The following is a 19116-nucleotide window of genomic DNA, read 5'->3' on the forward strand; positions in this document are numbered from 1 at the left end:
CTCCTCAAGTGTCTATTTCTAATCTGTCACCTGCCCCGGAGCCCTCAGGTTGCGCGGCATCCCTGGCTGGTCTACACGCTTATATCACACTGTTCTCCTTGGCCAAACAGGGACAGACAGGTTGTGCCACCAACTTTGGTGTTGAGGAGACCTTGGAGGGGGAATTACCCCTCACTGGCCAGAAGTTGTGACCTCTCAGACCAGCTGGCACTCTCCAAGAAGAACTGAGAAGAGCCAGTAGTGTCACCAGCAAGAGGTGAGTGCTGGGCAATGGTGTCACATCATGCCCGAGGTCAGCACTTGCACCTTGTGCGCCTCACATGAAATTGGTGAATTCCCTGTTTGAAGATCTTACCTGCCAAGAACAAGGAAGCCATGGATTATCAGCCCTGTAAATTATCCTAAAGGCATTTCCTTCTCTATATCTCAAAAACGCCCTCTTTGGTTCCTTCACCAGTCATAGGGAATTCAGTGTAACATCCCTATATCTGAGGAGAACATCCATTTGTTCCTGCATCTCAGAATCTGCTCTACCTTTGGCATGAATGACAAAAATGTCATTACTTCAAAACAGATTTTGCCTCATGTGTGTGCCAGGTTTGTTAGCCATGAGCAAGGGAGCCATTTCCTCTTAACAATGAGGAAAAAAATAATCTTAGAAATGTCATTCCAATGAGACATTCTTGAGTTTCAAAATCACTGGAGAGGGAAGTTACTTTTGTGTACAGTAGTATAAATAGAACAAAAGATGTTGCTTTATTTCCCTGAGTAAAAACTTTGGCTTTGGAGAATATGTGCTTTTTTTCCCTCCTAATTGTACCCCATTATTTTCATGAGGAAAAAAGAACTCATTGACTGAATATTATTTCTTGATAAGTCACATTGTTGATGTATTCCCCTTAAACCCTGCTCACTGAAAAAGACATACAGAATATGTGACAATTGAAAGAAGAGGAAGGGTGCTGCTGTGTTTCCTCTAATATTGACAATAACATAGCTGGCACAGTATCAGGTGATTCAACATGTAAATCTGCAGCTCTGTAACAAAGCAAGGCTCTTGGTTTCAATTGTGTGTTGGTATAAGGCAGTTTCTCCACTTCCCTGCTGTCTGAGCTCTGGGAACAATTGAAGAAGCATTCATGCTGGTGCTTGAGCTGAATTATTTTCATATTCTGAATTTTTTGAATATGAAAATCTGCAAGCTTTAAGCCTAGAATAAAAAGTGGGCTATTGTAAGAGCTCTTGGACTCCTTCTAATAATCCACTTGACATTAACAAATAGATGGGAAGAACTATAAATGCTGTTTCTCTAATGCTGCCCCTGGGTGCATTATGGAATTTTCATGGATAATAAAGATCATATTAACACAACCCTTTCTAAACAGAAAAATTACACTGCTTCCCTATTGCTTCATGGATTGGTTTTCATAATGTTTAGAGATTAGACAAGCTTACTTCAATATCTAATTTGTAAACTAACAAAGTTAGCTTTAAATCACTGATTAGGACTATTCAGAAAGCAATCCAACTGTTCATTGCACAAATATTGGAAACAGTGTCTTAGCTTTCAGAAATTAATTGCCCCACAAAATCATTTTCTGCAGAAAACCTTATCAAATTCTTTAAAAATTTCTCTTCATGTTATGCTACTTTTTTAAGTGTCCAGCACAACCCTTAGTCCTTTGAGGATATTGATGCTGGGTGTATTGTGTCATAAAGTTCTTCATTGATCAGTGAAGATATTTGGGGTAGTTGATCAGTTTCCTATTTACCATTTCCATTATTTACATAATTTAGACAGTTTAATAAAACATTCCAGGAGTGAAATGTGCTGTTGGCCAGCTGTTATTACTACATGATGTATTGTTGGTGTTTCTTACTCCTGACTTTCTTTCCTTTTAGGAGTTGTTGGTGACTGTTGACAAACGAGTTCTATGGATCTAAGGATCAGTCCCATAGAGAAAAGTACAACTGCAGGAATTAGACCTTTGCAAGAAGGTTTGATTTCATATATGTATTATTAAGTTCAGCTCCAAGTTAGCAGATGTTCATTTTATAAAATAATGTATTTTATACCTATGCATTCCAGTAAAATTTAGTGTACAAGTTCAAGATATAGAAAGATAAGGGGAAGCTTAGGAAGGCTGAAGGTGATAAGTTGTCACAGATTGATTAACCACTAAAAAGGAGAGTTGCTTTGTTTAGAATGAATGGTGATAATGACCTGAAAACAGAAGGTGCTTTAAATGAAGACAAGGGACCAAATTTCTGCTCAACATTATTTCTGTTAGCTCAGAGGCTGGAGTGACTTTTAAGGCTGTATACTACAGTCATAAGCAAAATGTGTCAAAAATCCTTCACAAATCAATATTAAATTGCTTTTGCCTACACTGAAGGGAGTTGAAAATATTTTATTAAAATCTTTGTGTCTGATGGAATATAAGGGAATTCTAGTGAGGATGTAGAGTTAAAAGATGTAGAATGTAGAATTCTTTAAAAATTGCTTTTGCCCTGGATTATACAGGCTTTTTACAAGGGCATGGAGTAATAGCACAAGAGGTAGTACCTTTAAACTGAAAGAGGGTATATTTAGATTAGATACTACAAAGTATCTCACTTTACTGTGAGGGTAGTGAGGCACTGGAACAGGTTACCCAGAGAGGTTGTGGATGGCCATCCCTGGCAGTGTTCAAGGCCAAGATGGATGGGGCTTTGGGCAACCAGATCTAATGGATGGTGTCCCTGCCCATGGCAGGGGGTTGGAATGAGATAATTTTTAAGGTTCCTTCCACCTAAACACTTTCATGAATCTATAGTTCTATGGTATAAACTCTAAAAGGAGATTTGCTGTTGTGCTGTTCTTTATTAACTTGTCTCTCCCCAGTACTGTACATTGAGCACAGAGTGCAAGTCTGAATAAGCCAAAGGGCTGATCTACTTACTCAGCTTCTTTTTTATATAATGAGGCCTGATGACTTTCAATTGAAAAGATGTGTTTTGAATCTGGTACACTAGTTATTCCATAAAATCCTGAAACTGCCAAATCTTAGAATGACTTTGTTGTTTTTTGCCATGTTGTGGCATGTCTATTTTGTTAATCTGCGTGAAAGACATCTGGACATCTGCCTCTGTCCTCCTCAGAGACCTTCATGCTAAGCATCTGCAGTTCCATGATGCACCAGCACTCTGGCTGGGATGTAGGGTTCTGGAGTTGTGTGCAGCTGAGCTGATGGCTGCTGGATGGTGGAGAGGTAGATGTCTTCTTCCCTTTTTCATGTGTCACAGCATAGCTGAGGCTACATCCATTGTTATGACTGGCTTACACCTTGCAGTCTTTCTGCGACCCAACATGAAATTGTATAACTGGGACTTGAGTCATTTGAGGTGATGTGAGTTTAGGAGACAGGATAACTAAGAAATTGAGAGCAGTTCATCATTAGCTCAACAAGTTAGAAATTAACATTCATAAGAAAGACTTTGTCATAAACTTTTTTAGAAGTAGGACTGTGCAATTGAAGTCTGAAGAAATGTGCTGAAAATCCCATCTAAAGTCATAAGATAATTTATTCCAATAGGCATGTTTATGAGAGTCTAAAACATCTAACACAGTCTCTAATACATCTGCTTTTAATACATCTGGTTTTTCTTTTCAAGCTAAAAGTAATTAAAAGTACCTGTGGTTAATTGTAGACTGCTTAACAAATTCAACCTTGAGGCATAGTTCTAAGTTCAAATAGCTACTGAACTTGCTATGTGTCACTCAGTAACCTTGTTACAGTCTGGCAAGTTGAAATCATCAGCTTCTTTCAGGAAACAATTTGCTGAGAGGCCTGAAAGTTACCTGGAGCAGAGATGATGAAAATCATAATGAAGGAGAGGACATCTGCTTTCAAATGCTCCCAAAACTTTTACAAGTCATAGCCCTTTGCCACTAGAGGACAGCAAGACCTCAGGAAAATGGGGATGATGGGGAGGTGTGAGGAGGTGAGAGAAAAGGAGAGAAATTGCTTACACGAGAGTTAAGAAAGCCTTAGTTCAGATGTTACATGCTTCTAGGTATAATTCATCTTCTTAAAGGTTGAGTCCATTTTGGAAGATATTTCAAAACAAAATATGGAGGAGGCAGATAAAAGCTGAAGTTTTAATGTAGTGCTTTGTCTATCAGTTATAGATAATGTTATTTGAAAAGTACAATACTAATTAACTTTGAGAGCTGTATGCTATTTCCACCTAATTCATATAGAGTTTTGTATTGATTTCGGCCAGAATAGAGCTTTGTTTTGAAATCTTAAATAACTCGTAGGTGTTCTGTTTTTTGATGAATAAATTTGATACCCTTATGTAGAAAGGTTCTTAAAGACTGTTATTTAGAATGGAAATAATAGACTGAAGATACTGAAAAGGAATCTTCTGCCTCTATACCTATTATTTTTGTCTGTTACTTCTAATGCAAGGACTCATTAAAGGTATCAACATAAACTATAGGAAATGCATTCAGAACAGTGCAATTCATAACCAAAATCAAACTTTTCACCTTCATAGCTTTAGAATGTCAGACAAGAAAAACTTTTTAAATCTTTATGGCAAGTCACTTGGTGATATTTCTCCATTAAGGGTTCAAAAGCCTCTTTGAAGTGACCTTCGTTTGTCATAAATCTGAATTGAGTTTTAACTGAAAATTATACAATGAGTTATAATCCTAGAAAGAAGAGCTCTTGAACTTTATCTATTTTATCATTACTGAGTCATCACTGAACTGAGAAGGACATATCAGATTTTGCACTCTCATGGTAATGTTGTTCCAGGCCAGTTGGATTAATGTATATGATCACAAGGCAGAGGAACAACTAATCTTGTTCACCAGAAAGGTGGTGTGAAAGTGAAGGAAATATCCAAACAAACAGCAAACAGAGACACACTAATGACAAGCAATTGCTGTTGCCATGCTCTTTATTGCTTCAGCCTAGAGCCAGAAAACAACAATGGTGCACAGCAAGGAATGAATGTAGAGAAATGTGCTGAAACTTGCACCTAATAATTTTCACGATCACTTACGAGTGCTGTTTAAAAAATCTTCTTGTGTTAGTGGGAATGTGAAATTCAATAGGACCCAAGTGAAATTTCATGAATACTTCCATGCTGCATCGTTCATCCCCAGAACATCTGCCTTCTTGGCGGAGCTGAGTGTCCCAATAACTTATCCTGTTTGGGATTTGCAAATTAGGCATCCTAAATCTGAACAAAATTTTTCCTTAAAAACACATGGAAATGGCACTGCCAATAGGAAAGTTTGGTACCTGAGTGAGTTTTTAGCTTTTTTAATCTGGAGCAATTAGATCCTGCATCTTTTGTTTCCCAGAAGGTTGCCTTGACAAAGGGGCTGTAAGCAGGACTGGGCTCAGACTGACTGCGGCTGTCTGGGGAGAACTAGTATGTCATACAGCAGAGAGTGCATGTTTTGTGGGACTAAAATGAACTATAGGAGAAATGATTCTCTAGATTCCTCCTCTTCCAGCAAGCTAAAACAAAATGTATTCTGTCTCCAGATGTACTCAGCTATACCCAGATAAGGATGAAATGAACTCTTCATGAGTTCATTCAAATGAGTTAATTCAAAATGAACTTAATTTTAAATGCCTGATTCTGGGAAGCACCAGAGATCTCAAGAGTGATCAGATACAAACCATAGTCATTCTTCTTCATTCCTTTAGGTAGATATTGTCTTTGTCATTGTGTATTCTGTCTGTGGTCAAGTGTGACTCTGCCCTTGTAGTCTCTAGAGAAGTCAGATATCTAAAGCCACAGAGTGCACTGTCAGGGCAAGAGACTTTAAATTTGGTATTACAGTGCTAGAAGATGTCATATTTAACTCTCTTTCTAAGGTACCAATATGCTCAATCTGTAATCATGTCAGTATTTACTTTGAAATCCAAGGGCCTAATTCCTTCCTGACATTTCTTCTTGCAGTTGGTGTCATCCTTATCTTCAACACAAGCAATTTTGGTTTTAGGAGTCATAAGGACAGCCACAGAGATTTTTTTTTTTTCAAACTGATCAAATGCAATAGAAATTATGTTGAAATCCTGTGAGAAGTTTCTTGAGAAATCCCTGCATTGTTAGGCTAGGGTAGAAGTGCCAGCAGAGGCATGGCATGTGGGATGTTGAATCCCATCTTTAAGAAAATAAATACTAGAAAGCTTCCCAGAAGTTCTTAGCGCATTTGAAACTTTGATTCCAGATCTGAATGAGGCCCATCAAAGGATTATATGCTCTGAACTTCCAGAGGCAGGTCCTTTTCATCTAGCTGAAAATTAAATACTAAGTTCCTTTAGTTCCTTTAGTTTTTCATTGATCCCCCCAGTTTCAATTATGTAGCTTGGAGTGCTTATTGCAGGGGTGCTGCTATATTTTATTATGTATACTGCTAAACAGGATACAATTTCAAGAAATGAATTGGATAGTGTGGAAATTGCTGAAATGAATGAAGAATGTTAGACATTTTCCATGGAGTTCATGTTATTAGCTAGAAAATGTAGTTACTTGTGTGATACATTAGTTCTGCATTTATGAGCTGAAGCTGGCAACCGCATGATGTAGAATTTTATCTCTAAACCATTATGTGGCATATTTTTGAGTCAGTTTATGTTGTTTCCTAAAAATTTTCTTGTGCTACTGGGGTAGCAGTTCATTTTCATACTTCATTTTCTATTGTGTTTCAATTCTCTATATGAGACATGTATTGAAACCAAATTACGTTTCTCTTTTTATAAATGCAGCAGATTCTGAACATCCTGAGGCTATACCTGGCTGGTATACAGATATCTTAGATAACCATTGCATAATAGGAGTGGCTGGAGAACACTGGAGCTGCAAATACTCTTTTAAACATATAGAATTTTAACATGTGACTCAAATGAAGAAGGATTTTGGCGTGACATATATATTAAACTAAATTATAGCTTATGCCTTGAAGACTTCAAAAGAAAGGAAATACTGCATAATTCTTACTTCATTTCTGAAAAGTTATTTGCCCAATTGTCCCCTACAAATTTATTTTTTCTCCCTTCCAGTCTTCATTCCCATGTCACCTTTCACCATTTTCAGTACCTGCCAGAGTAAAAGTCAGACAACCAGACAGACACTAGCAGGACCTCTTCACTCCTGATACTCAAGCATGAGTGCTGCAATGGCCAGACACTTCTCTTCACTCTTTTAGGTATTGCTCTGCGCCACAAGTCTGACTTCATCCCCTCAGATCCTAATTTAGTCTTCTGTCTCTTAAAAGAAAAAAAAAAAAAAGAAAGAAAAAAGAAAAAGTACCAAAAAGACCCCTGACAACTCCTGTTTGAAGAGATATCACATATGATAAAGGAAGGGGAAAAATATGAGAGGTATCTTTTTCACTTGGGGTCAACATAGATGAAAGTATGTTCTGGCAACCAGGAGACTGCAGTCTTTCTTATCAATATCCTGTGGTAGGAAGCAGAGCACAGGTGTTTCAAATCATGGAGAAACGACAAGGTGAAGTGCTTGGTGTGAGGTACAATCTTTAATGCTTGCTGGTATCTCAAGTGCATTAGAAATCAGTCTTTGCAGTCATGAGGGCTAAACTTCTTTTTGAAAGTTTCTGCTCTGCACAAAGAAAGCAAGCAGAAATGAGAAGAGAGACCTAACTCCCCAGGGCAGTTTCCAAGAACAAACAAAGCTGACTTTTTCTATGTTTTTTAAAGATCTCTTAAGGTCCTTTTAAAGACCTTTAAAGACCTTAATGAATTGAAAGGGAAAACCAGGCTATAAAGCATCTTTTTGATGTATTTATAAACAGTAAGATGTCACTTTATTCTCAAGCAAAGTAAATAAAGCCATGAAATATGTAGCTCAGACCTACGTATTTCTGTACTATTCAATACTATTTCTGATTCAAAGGCAGTCAAAAACATACTGGTATTTCCCACTACATCTTCAAAATTATTTTAAAATTCTGTTTAGCAATGAGACTAGTCTTCAAAACAGTTACCTTACCTAGCTTTCAACTGTTAAATGTCAGAGCTGAGCTTATGTTCACAATGGAACTAAATGATGAACAGCACCAATTGAATGACCTTTATTGAGTAAACAATTTGTTGCAGTCTCTGGTGAAGCCTCTCCATCGACATGCCTTTAGATTAGAGGATACGTTAGAATAAACAGTACTGATAGCTAACAGTAAAGGAAACATTCAAAATACTGCTTTACTTCCCCATCCTCCCTAAAGCCTGTCACTTCATTCTCATGTACCTGCTAAAGAAATGCCCAAGGCTGCTTGAAACATTCAGAGATTTCTTTGAAAATTAAGCTGCATGGAAAGGAAATTGAGAGCAAGGGCAACCTTCTTCCTGCTTTTGGGTTAAAGGCCATCTTGTGTCAGGAAGTCAGGCAGTAATGAGCTTTTCTTTTTCCCCACAACACTTGAATAGCTTGGAAATTAACTAGGCACAAGTGAAGTACCTTTGCCTTGAGGTATCGTGGCAATGTTTCCTCAGGGAATCAGGCGTACCAGGGTGGGGCATTCATATCTAGTAAATAGTAAACTCATGTGCTAGGTTTCTGAACCAACATCTCCAAAGTCCTTCTGCTGGCAATGTTGCAATGCCTTTTTGGAACTGCATTCCAGAGTGCATTCCCTGCAGAATGTGCTATGAAAATAAGGCCATGTCTCTGTTCTCTTCTTGTTGCAGTTTAGTGCATGGTATTAACACAGAGTAATGTCACAGAATTACAGAATGCACTGAGTTGGAAGGAAACCACAAGGATCATTGAGTCCATGCCCTGGCTCTGCACAGAACCATCCCCAAGAGTCATACCTTGTACCTGAGAGGATTATCCAAGTGCTTTTTGAACTCTGTCAAGCTTGGTGTTGTGGCCACTATCCTGGGGAGCCTGTTACAGTGCCCAACCACCCTCTGGGTGAAGAACCTATTTCTAATGTTTAACCTAAACCTCCTCTGAATCAGGTTTAAGCCATTCCCTCAGGTTCCCTTTAAGCCATTCCCTCCTGTCACTGATCAACAGAGAGAAGAGATCAGTGCCTGTTCTTCCTCCTCCCCTCATGAAGAAGTTGTAACTGCAGTGAGGTCTCCCTTCGGTCTCTACTTCAGGCTGAACAAACCAAGTGACCTCAGCCACTCCTCACCAGGCTTCCCTTCTAGACCCTTTATATTCCTTTTTGCCTTCTTCTGGACACTCTATAATAATGTCTTTACATTGTGGCTCCCAAACCTGCCCCCAGCACTCGAGGTGAGGCCACCGCAGTGCAGAGCAGAGCAGGACAGTCCCCTCCCTTGCCTGGCTGGTGATGCTGTCCCTGATGCTCCTCCTGGCCCCCAGGGCACTGCTGACTCACATTCAACTTGTCATCGACCAGGACCTACCCTGGAGAGGATACTGCAGTGTTTGGATACATCTTTTCAAAGGCCAATGTGTGCCTTTGGTTAGCCTGGAACATAGAATGGAGTTTAAGCAATTATGGTTTGTTTTTCTGAGCATAGGCAAATACATGTTCCATATGAAGTGTCTCCTTAGGCACCAGGCACTTTCAGAAGAGTGTGAAAGCAGAATACCAGCCTAAGAATGCAGCTCACAGACAAATGTTGAGAGCACAGATGGGTTGCAGTGCCTGAAGCCCACAGGGAATGAGCAACGGAGTTGAGCATGTGTTTTCTTCTGTGATGGTTGGGTAGAGACTGTGTTTGATTGTGGGTTCTGATTTTGTATTTCAGTGCAGTCATGAATTTACATGAGGTTCAAGAAGATACCTATTCAGTTAGTCACACTGTAGGGAAATTTTGCTGAATGTATGAGTATCTTGCTCTCTTATAGCGTAGTTGTCATTGGGGAGAAGAATTGGAGTCTTCTTTGGTCAGTTATTTAAAACAAATTGGTGAAAAACAAGTGTAGTAAGGAATTAGGTCAGTGCAAAAAAGTTCCCTCCCCAATTCTGTGCTAATTAATGAGGAATTAACTTAAATCTGTGATAAATTCAACTAAGAAAATAATCAATCAGTCTTTCTGTGTGGTAAATAAATTATTTGTTAACTTGAAACCTATCAGTTAGTTTATCAGGTAAACACAATTGTTCTGTGCATGTTCATGTTTCTGATATTAATTCAGCTGTTTATCTCCTTTTATATGTTTGCTCCTCATTAGTTGTCACATACATAATTTATGATCTAGTTTTTCAAAGCATAGATTTCTGTACATTGGTTCCTTTACATCTTCTTGTAAAGTTTTGCTGTGGAAAATTTAAAATCTAAGAGGATCATATAATATTAATTATAAACCTGTTCAGAGTGACTGCAAGAACCAGCATTTTTTCCCCTGCAAACTGATATTGTCTCTTTGCAGGGTTCCAGCTACATGGAAAGGACATGAAACTGTTAGATTGATTTTTCCAGTAAGTGATACATGTATTTTGGTTACCTGAGACATCTAAAGTTCATATAAAACAAGTTGTGGAGAATTTGGAGTATTTGGTTGGGTGCTTGGCAGTGTTCAAGGTCATGTGGCTGGGTGACCTGCAAGAGCTCTTGGAACAGCTGAGGTATTACAGTAGGACAAAAGGACGGGAAGAGTAGGAGGCTGCAGGGGAGCAAAGGTGGAAGCAGGAGTCTGCCCCAGGGCAGCACGTCTGGATGTAAGTGGGGAGGTGAGAAGTGGAAATTAACAGAGCTACAAGCAGCTACATTTCCATATGGTTAAACAGCTGTGTGCTTGCTGCTCTCAGAAACATGTTTTCCTATTAGCTTGGAGCTGATTCATTCAGGGACACACTCCAGACCATAGCATAATGAGGCAGAGCCTTGCTTTCTATCTGGGTTATGATATTTAATTAAATACCAGGTAAAATATTAAAAAGATCTCTAGGTGACTTAGAAATCTAACTTACTTTTTCATCAGTTTTCTTAGAACAATGTTAAATTGGTCTTAAACTCTGTTTGTACCAGTGTAAAAATGGGGCCTAAATACCAGTGTCTAATGTGCAGGCATAATTGTTTATTTTAAAGAATCTTAGTGTTTGTTAGGAAATGTAGAAAATGAGAAATACTGTTGTTGCACTTTTCCTTTAAATCACTTGGGCTGGATTGTGAGAATGAAGAGTGAGCAGTGATGTTGCCAGAACAAAGTGAGAATTTTACTAAAAATGTAAAGGAGAAATGAAAGGTGAAAGAAATTGAGTGCCCTGAAGAATTATTTTTCTTATTACATGATTGTTTCCTAGACCCATAACACCTAGATTATTCTATTCTTATTTTTTTTATCTTGTAAGTCTGCATTATAATTTCCTGAGACTGTGGAACCTTGCATTTTAAACTGTCACTAATATCTGTTGTAAATACCATGTTTGCATTGATGAAAGAAATTATTTTTGGGGGGAGCTAATCTTTTTCTTCAATCCCTCTTGCTTAACTTTGTTATAATCCTTTAGGTAAGTATTTTAAGTAATACATATTAAAGAGAACTAAAATATGGAGTAAATGGAAGGTATTCCTAAATATTTTAGGAAGGTAACAAAATCTTAAATGCAGTTGAGATATTTGCTGACACTTGTGACAAAATATACTGTATAACAAAGCTATAAAGAATTGTAAGAATACATAATATTTGGATTTGAGTTGTTCTTCTGAGATTTTAGTTCTGAGATAAAATACATCACTTCAGATGTAGTTTCAACAACTCTTGTTTTTCCCCATTTGTAAGTAGTGCAAATATTACTGAAGCATCTGTGTACAGACATAGGTAAGAGTCACTCATCCATGTCTTCTCTGCAAAGCTGCTGCAGTTAACGGCTGCCAGTCCACAGCTTTCACTCTTTACATCTTCCTTCTTCTTCCTGTAGAAGTAATTCCTGCAGACCCAAGCTAGCCCCAAATCAGTGAAGACAGAACAGAACCCAAACAGTTCTGTAAATGACGTGTCATCTTGAGGTGAGGCTTTGACAGGAAAGGACTTTCTACAGTTTATGTTTCTACTTCTGCAGAGGAAAAGCTCAGCCTGGATGTAGATAACTCTTTTACATATTTTGTGGGCTGGATGAAAATTGTAGTATAGTATCACATATGGCACCATTTTTATCACATTGCATAATTTTGTAGAAAACCGCTTACTTTATTTGTCTTCTTATTTAAAGAAAGACTGTGTTAAAATACTTGAATTGTGATAGCTTAATGTCCATATTGCTTATTCCTATTTTGACTCAAACACCCTCAACTTTATGGAAAAATATGTACTGCATTCCATTTTTAAACTCCCTATTCATGAAGTCCTATATCCAAAAGAACCTCACTCTTAATGAAGTGACTCCCAAGTGTTCCACTCAAATACATACCCACTTTGCAAGCAAATGTGTGTTTCTGAACAAAACAGATGAAAACTTAAAGCTGCTTGGGAAAAACTCTAGAACTTTTCACAAAAACGTAAAGAATCACTAGCAACATCACTGAATATAATAAAAGATGTAAACAGAGAACTGCTTTTCCTTAAAAACAGAAGTGAAAAACTCTCTCCTAAGAAAACCTTCAAAAAGAAAAAGTAGGATTATTTCAATTGCACAGTTCATGCAATAAATATTCTAAAGAAAGTGTAATCCTGTCTTAATGCAGCTTCTTTAACTTGACTGTACAAGGTTGTGTTTGAAACCAAAAACCTATTCAGGAATTTTAATATCTTTTTGAATACTCTGGAAGAAGAGTGAGATTCTACAAAGGAGACTTTGGACCAGTTATTTTAAGTCTTCCAAAAAGAGATTTTGCAATTTTTGTACATCAGTGGGGTGATTTTTTTGTGTTTGCAGAAGCTCAGTCTTTTAATATGTCATTCTTTTTTTCATAATTTTGAACACATAGGGTTATAAATCTCTTTTGGAGTGACTAATGATAAGATTCTTGCAAACACAAATGTAAATACATCAGAACTCTATTTTCTAGGGTGGCAATTCTGTATCACTCTGAATTTTTCAGTCAGCATTAGATTTCTTTTAGTCAATTAATTTCCTTCAACTACAATGTTAAACTAGATTCAAGGTCTGAATGACATTTTCCTTTTTTTTAAATCTCAGTGTCAGGTGACCTGATTGTAAATTCTTTTCTTTTTGTGAATACAGGATCTTGAAAAGGGGAGGGATTGGGAAGGCAGCATGGGCATGGAAGTTAGAAACCACCAAATGAAGGCAGAGGAAAAAATGGCATGAAAGAAGAAAAGTATAAATTAAATTAGATAAAGAAGGATATAGATCAGCATTCAGTTTCAGCAAGTCAGAAGAATGCATCTGACAGGCCACAAAAGCAAGAGCAAGGGGCAGAGTTGATTGAAAAAGAATTTGCTACATTGCACATTTTCATCAGAACCAAGCTTTGCACTAATTTGCCCAAGCCTTCAACTTCTCAGGTACACTGGTTCCATCAAATGGAGCTGAATTGATCCCATCTTTCTTTTGCCTGATACCAATCAAAAGATGAGAAAATGAAGAAATTGCTAGGGCCCAGCAGGCTATGAAATGCATTTTGAATAATGCAGCTACTTCTACAATGCCAAATTAAATTTATCAGCTGAGTTACTATGCCAATTAGCTATAAATAGATCTTGTCATTAGATAACACAACAGCTGTATATTTGATATGATTTACTTTGCTTCTTCTGATGGCAAACACTGCTACATCGTAGTGCCAGATTGATTTTTATAAAGGGATTTTTAGCTGATATAAAATATCATCATTCCACTGACTTAAATCCATCCAAGTCTCAGTTTAGGTTGGATGTTTGGCCAAAGTATTTGATAGCTGATGCCAAGAAGGGTAACAATAATGCAGCAGGAAAAAAAAAGTGAGTGATGAGAGATCTTCATTTTACAAAAAGCTTATCTCATTTCTGACTGAAAAAGTTATGAATTATAGGTGCAAGCTCCCTTCTTACTGAACAGCTCATTTACTTTTATGTATGCTGACCACAGAGTCCTGTAAACAGAACACATGGCTGCATACCTTAATTCTACCAAGGGAAAAAACTTTCACATACTCATTTGCTTTGCTTTACATCAAGGAATGGCAATGAATGAGAACAACAATCTGCTGGCTTCTTTTGTAGTATTGATAATTTACAATGTTCAATTTCTCCGTTTCCTATCCTATAGTAAAAGAGATGTATTAATTTAATAGAGACACATTATTTGAACTTATTATTTTGGATCCACATCGCCTTGTTTTTTCTCCAAGTTTCTTGTAAATTGGAATCTGGTCTTTGTATGGTTTCTAGATAGTATCGAAAGGCTTTTGATTATTTGTGCAGCAGTTGGATATGAATTTCTCCAGACATTTCTGAGGTTAAAACCAAATCCTCCTTGGAGAGGATCTATGAACTATCACGATCATAAAAGAATTAACAGACTGAAATTAGTTAAACTGCTACAAAGTATATCAGACTAGCAATGAGTGCCCTGGGTTACTATATTGGCTAAGAAGAATGGCATAAGGTCCTAAAATTGCATGAATAGTGACAGCTTTTCTTTACTGATGAAGTAGATAAAAATGCAGTTTACTGATTTGCATTGACTCTTAAAATTTGGTAGTCCTGCAGAGTGAAGAGCTAGCAATTTAAAAAAAGCAAACCCAAGCCCAAAATCCCACGTATGTTTGAGGTTTCCTCTTTACAAATTGAGGATTAATTGTGTTTGACTACAGTCAAGTTCAGTGTGATTTTTAAACCTTTCTAATTTAACTTAAAGGTATATTGAAACATTTCCATAGATTCTAATTTATATTTATGTTTAACCCTATCAGAGTTTTGACAGTTGCATTTTTCCCCTGCTGATTTCATGCCTTTTGAAAACTGTTTCCCTTCATCATCTATATGGAACAAAAGCAATCTCTGGGGCTGTTTGTCATGGTAATTTATTTCCATATTTTTAAACTGTGTGAAAAGAAAGAGTCCAACTACATAAAGCTTTCCAGAGCAAAGTCACTCAGTGAACATGTTCAATAGTAAGCATTTAACAGAAGGTACAAGGGCACTGTAATATTTTGGGCTTATATGGGCTCATAACTCCCCAGCAGGCAGAAACAGTTGAAGCATAGACTGTTCATAGTGTCTAAAATGAAACATATGCAGTAAGCCTTTGAAGGAAAAAGGTCTCATTTTACTGGGTTTTAATGTCAGCGAGGAAGAACCCAACCCAATGTTTTAACAGCTGTCGCCTCCTTAAATGGCATACATCAGTGGATAATGCAAAATTAAAAGCAGTTTTGTTTAAAGGCAAAATCAAAGAAAGCTGCGCCCTATGAACTGCTCTGCAGCCCTCTGTATGTTCTAAGATACAATGATCTTTGCTGATGCTATCTTCAAATGGAAAAGCGAGTTTGAGTGGTTCACAAAACATCAAATTTGTAGTGTTGTTTATCAGAAGATGTTGAAAGACTTTGGAGACTCATACAATGAGGCATCTTCAGTTTGAGTACTTTACTGTGAAAGTTGTGGCACTGTATGGAGAAAAATCTGAATGCCAGATAATGTTTACTGAAATAAAAATTCTGATGCATTCCATCATGCTAAATCTTTTTGCACATGTTTAAATTATTGTGCTGCATGTACTGAAGCTATGATATTTCACTACACAGTATTTTAGTTAATATGGTATAATTTAATACTTAAATAAACAGTGTAATTTAATACTTAAAATAGTATTTTCCAAATATGAAAAAGGCCACCATGTTATATATGTCTCCTTGATTTGAAGTATATCTCCTTGACATGAAGTATTTTAATAAAGTACCTTTTAAATGAAATAAAGAAGAAATATCAACTTTAAAATATTTAAAAATTCTGAGTTATTTTTGATAGTAGTATAAATTAGATGGAGTAGCAACCATTTCATTGTAGTGCCTTCAGTTTTCTTAAAAATAATTTGACTTCAGGAGGGAGCCTCAATACTTGTAGAGCACAGGATAGAGAGAACATAAACACTTTTCACTGCCTTTCCAGTCAAGTGATGCTCATGCAAAGTTTGTTCAGCATCCCTATGGAATTCCAGCAGTGAGGCTTTGACCCTTGACTGGGATACGGTAGCTCAGATTTCTGTATCTATTTTTATAAAAAAGAAGAATCTTTTTTAAGTCATTGGTATACACCTGAGTGATTTTTTATCACAGTTTATTGTCTGTTATATTTGTTTTAGAAGACCACAAGTATCTAACTATATAAAACAAGGCTTAATATGATTCACAAAGATAGGGGAAGCTAAAGAAAATGTTGATACCATAAAAATTGCCCTTTTAACAAAATAAGGTCAGTGCCAAACAGAGTTTTTAATCTTGTTTCAGTAAATAATGAAATGAAAACAATGCTGTTCTTGATTTCAGGTTCACCATTCACACAATATGGCTTTTTGTCCTTGTAGAGAGAGAGGGGGAAGAAATCATTCTTATCATACTGTCTGTTCATCATGATAAGTGGGCAATTGCACCTGCAGGCAGATGAAATCTACCAGCTGTAACTGGTAAGACCTGAGTTGGCCCTCTCTTCTTTGAAGGAAGGCATTGAGCACTTTGCCATATGCCTACCAAAATTGTTTCCCATGACTTTACTGTGCTCAGGTGGTTCAGCCAGGTGTCTTGCTTATCTGTGCTTGCTTTTTATGTCCTTATGAAAAAGATCTTCAAATAGCATAAATAACTCATCAGTGAGCTACAATACCTAAGCTTAAAGAAACATTGAATTACCTTTGTTCAACACCATAGCTTGTAGATTGTAATTATTTGCAAAGGGGAGATGAAGAGTCTATAGCTTCCCCATTTAGAAAGGAGCATTTAAGAAATCACTTGCCTTATGTTTATTGTATGATATTAAATGCTAGGAAAAGCAACTATAGATTTTTCAGATCCACATCCTCAGATAGAAAAGTATGTTTGAGAAACTAGGTTCTAATAGCAAGGGTGTTGTTATGCTATGGGTCTCGTTTTGTTGAGAACTGTGCACACAGAAAAGAAAAATTGTGCTTTAGCCTATAAATTAAATCTTAAATACAAGTCTACATATTATAAAATGTGTGTAAATGAAGATGAAAAAGGGAGAACAGTGAGTTGGTTTTGCTCAATCTGATAGCCCATTGTGTTAGCTCACTAGTACAGCAAAGAGAGATGTAAGGAGAATAACAGGGCAGCTATGCAGGTGTTAAGGTTAACATATGCCCAAGTATCATAGACAAGAGGAAGGAAAGCATAAATTATGTTGCTGTTTGTTTTCTTGCCTGTTCATTTAGTAAGCCTAAAATGAATTTGGCATTGCCAGATAACCATGTTAGCAAATTTGTTTGATAGAGATACATGTACACACACTGAAAATGCATACCAGCCTTTTCTGATTTCTTGTAATGAGAGCCAGTGAAAGGATGCAAAAAAACAGCAGTTAAAATATGAACTAGGAAAAACACTTTTTCAGCATCTTTCTGGATATGTATGAGCAGAGCCAGCTTGCACTGGTCAGGACCAACAGAAAGGAGTTTGCAGTACTGAAAGGTAATGAGATGCAGATCCTATGGCTTAATAGCATGTACAGAATCTTAGAGGTGGAGTGGAAGTTTCTAACTTCATTGAGATTCAGATGCAATGTGGGTGTGAGGATTTCAGAAGGAAGTCTAACTCCAAAGTAGTGATCAGCTGCTGTAATGAATACTGATGAGAGAGATTTGGTGATTGGCAAAGGAAACGGAAGGGAGAGATTAAAAGAAAATGTAAGAATGTCTTAGTTTTACTAATGTTGATGAATCTGTGAGATATGAGACAGGTCATTCAGTTTAACTCATATTAGTGAATTTTACTGGGTGAGTACATGGTTGTTCAATATATTCTTAAACAAGCTCCAAAGTTGTGGCTTCTGCAACTTACCTACTTCTGCTACTTACCTATCTTTTATTGATTCAGTACCGTTATCACTAAAATTTTGTTTCTAATGCCTAATCTGAATTGATTTTGCTGCAGGTTGTGTGTCTCCTTCAGCCTTTTTTTGCCATATTAACTATCTTTCATACTGCTCATGCAAAAATAACATAGTCACTTCACTTAATTGTTCAGTCACTGATGGAGGTAGGATTTTGAGCTAGGTATATATTGGATTGGTTCTTACGTGACTGAGGTTCAGTTTCACTGTATATTCACATTTCTTCTTTCCCTTCTGAGGACCAAGAACACTGCCATTTCATGTAGGATCATAGAATCAAGGAAAGGATAGAACTTTTATGGAACTTTAGGATGACTTCCCTGGTTCAAACCCCAGTTCAAAACAATGTCAACCAATATCAGGTTGCTAGCAGCTTTTTCCAGTCTTTAATATCTCAAAGAATAGAGATGTTGCAGCATCTTTGAACATCTTTTAGCAGTTGACTGCCTTCATAGGAACAATTTTTTTTGTCTATATGCTCCTATGAAGTCATTGAAGACCAAGATGTGTCTACTTCAGTACTCCAGTAGAAAGCAGCACTCCAGTAGCTGCTTTCTATTATTAGAAACAAATATTGAGGAATATTTGTGCACAGTTCTTTTTGACCAATGCATTTCAAGAGGTGACTAGACAAAACATATTCCTTCCCCAAGAGATATCTGAACAAACTAACATCCCTCATTCCCACCACTCAAGTTTGTTTTGAATTATTTTGCAAAAGGCCTGCAGAAATCTTGGTTTATCAGATTTTGATGATTTGGCTTCATGAGTTACCTTTCCAAAATAATCCCCCCTTTTTTTTTCTTCTTTTTTCCTGTTTGTTCTTATGCTTTCAAAGAGTTCATCCACATTCCAGGCATCAGAGCAAATTCTTCATGTGCAAACTAAGGTCACTGCCATTCTGCTCTGTCGTATCTTCCTGAAACATACTGGGTTAAATGTGAGGCAAGTTATACATTTGCTTCTCTTATTTCACACCCCTGGTTATCTGCCGCCTGATTTCTACCACCTTGTGTTTTTTTCTTTAGTATACAGATATCTAAGTTGATCAGTGATTTGCAACAATTCTTCCTTTTGTCCTTCTCATTTCATCTTCAGCCATTTGCTCAGATAATCTTTCTTTGGCCCATAATATTGGATTACTATTAGTAAAAC

This window comes from Melospiza georgiana, chromosome 1 (assembly GCF_028018845.1).
Source record: "Melospiza georgiana isolate bMelGeo1 chromosome 1, bMelGeo1.pri, whole genome shotgun sequence".
In the NCBI taxonomy this organism is placed as follows: domain Eukaryota; kingdom Metazoa; phylum Chordata; class Aves; order Passeriformes; family Passerellidae; genus Melospiza; species Melospiza georgiana.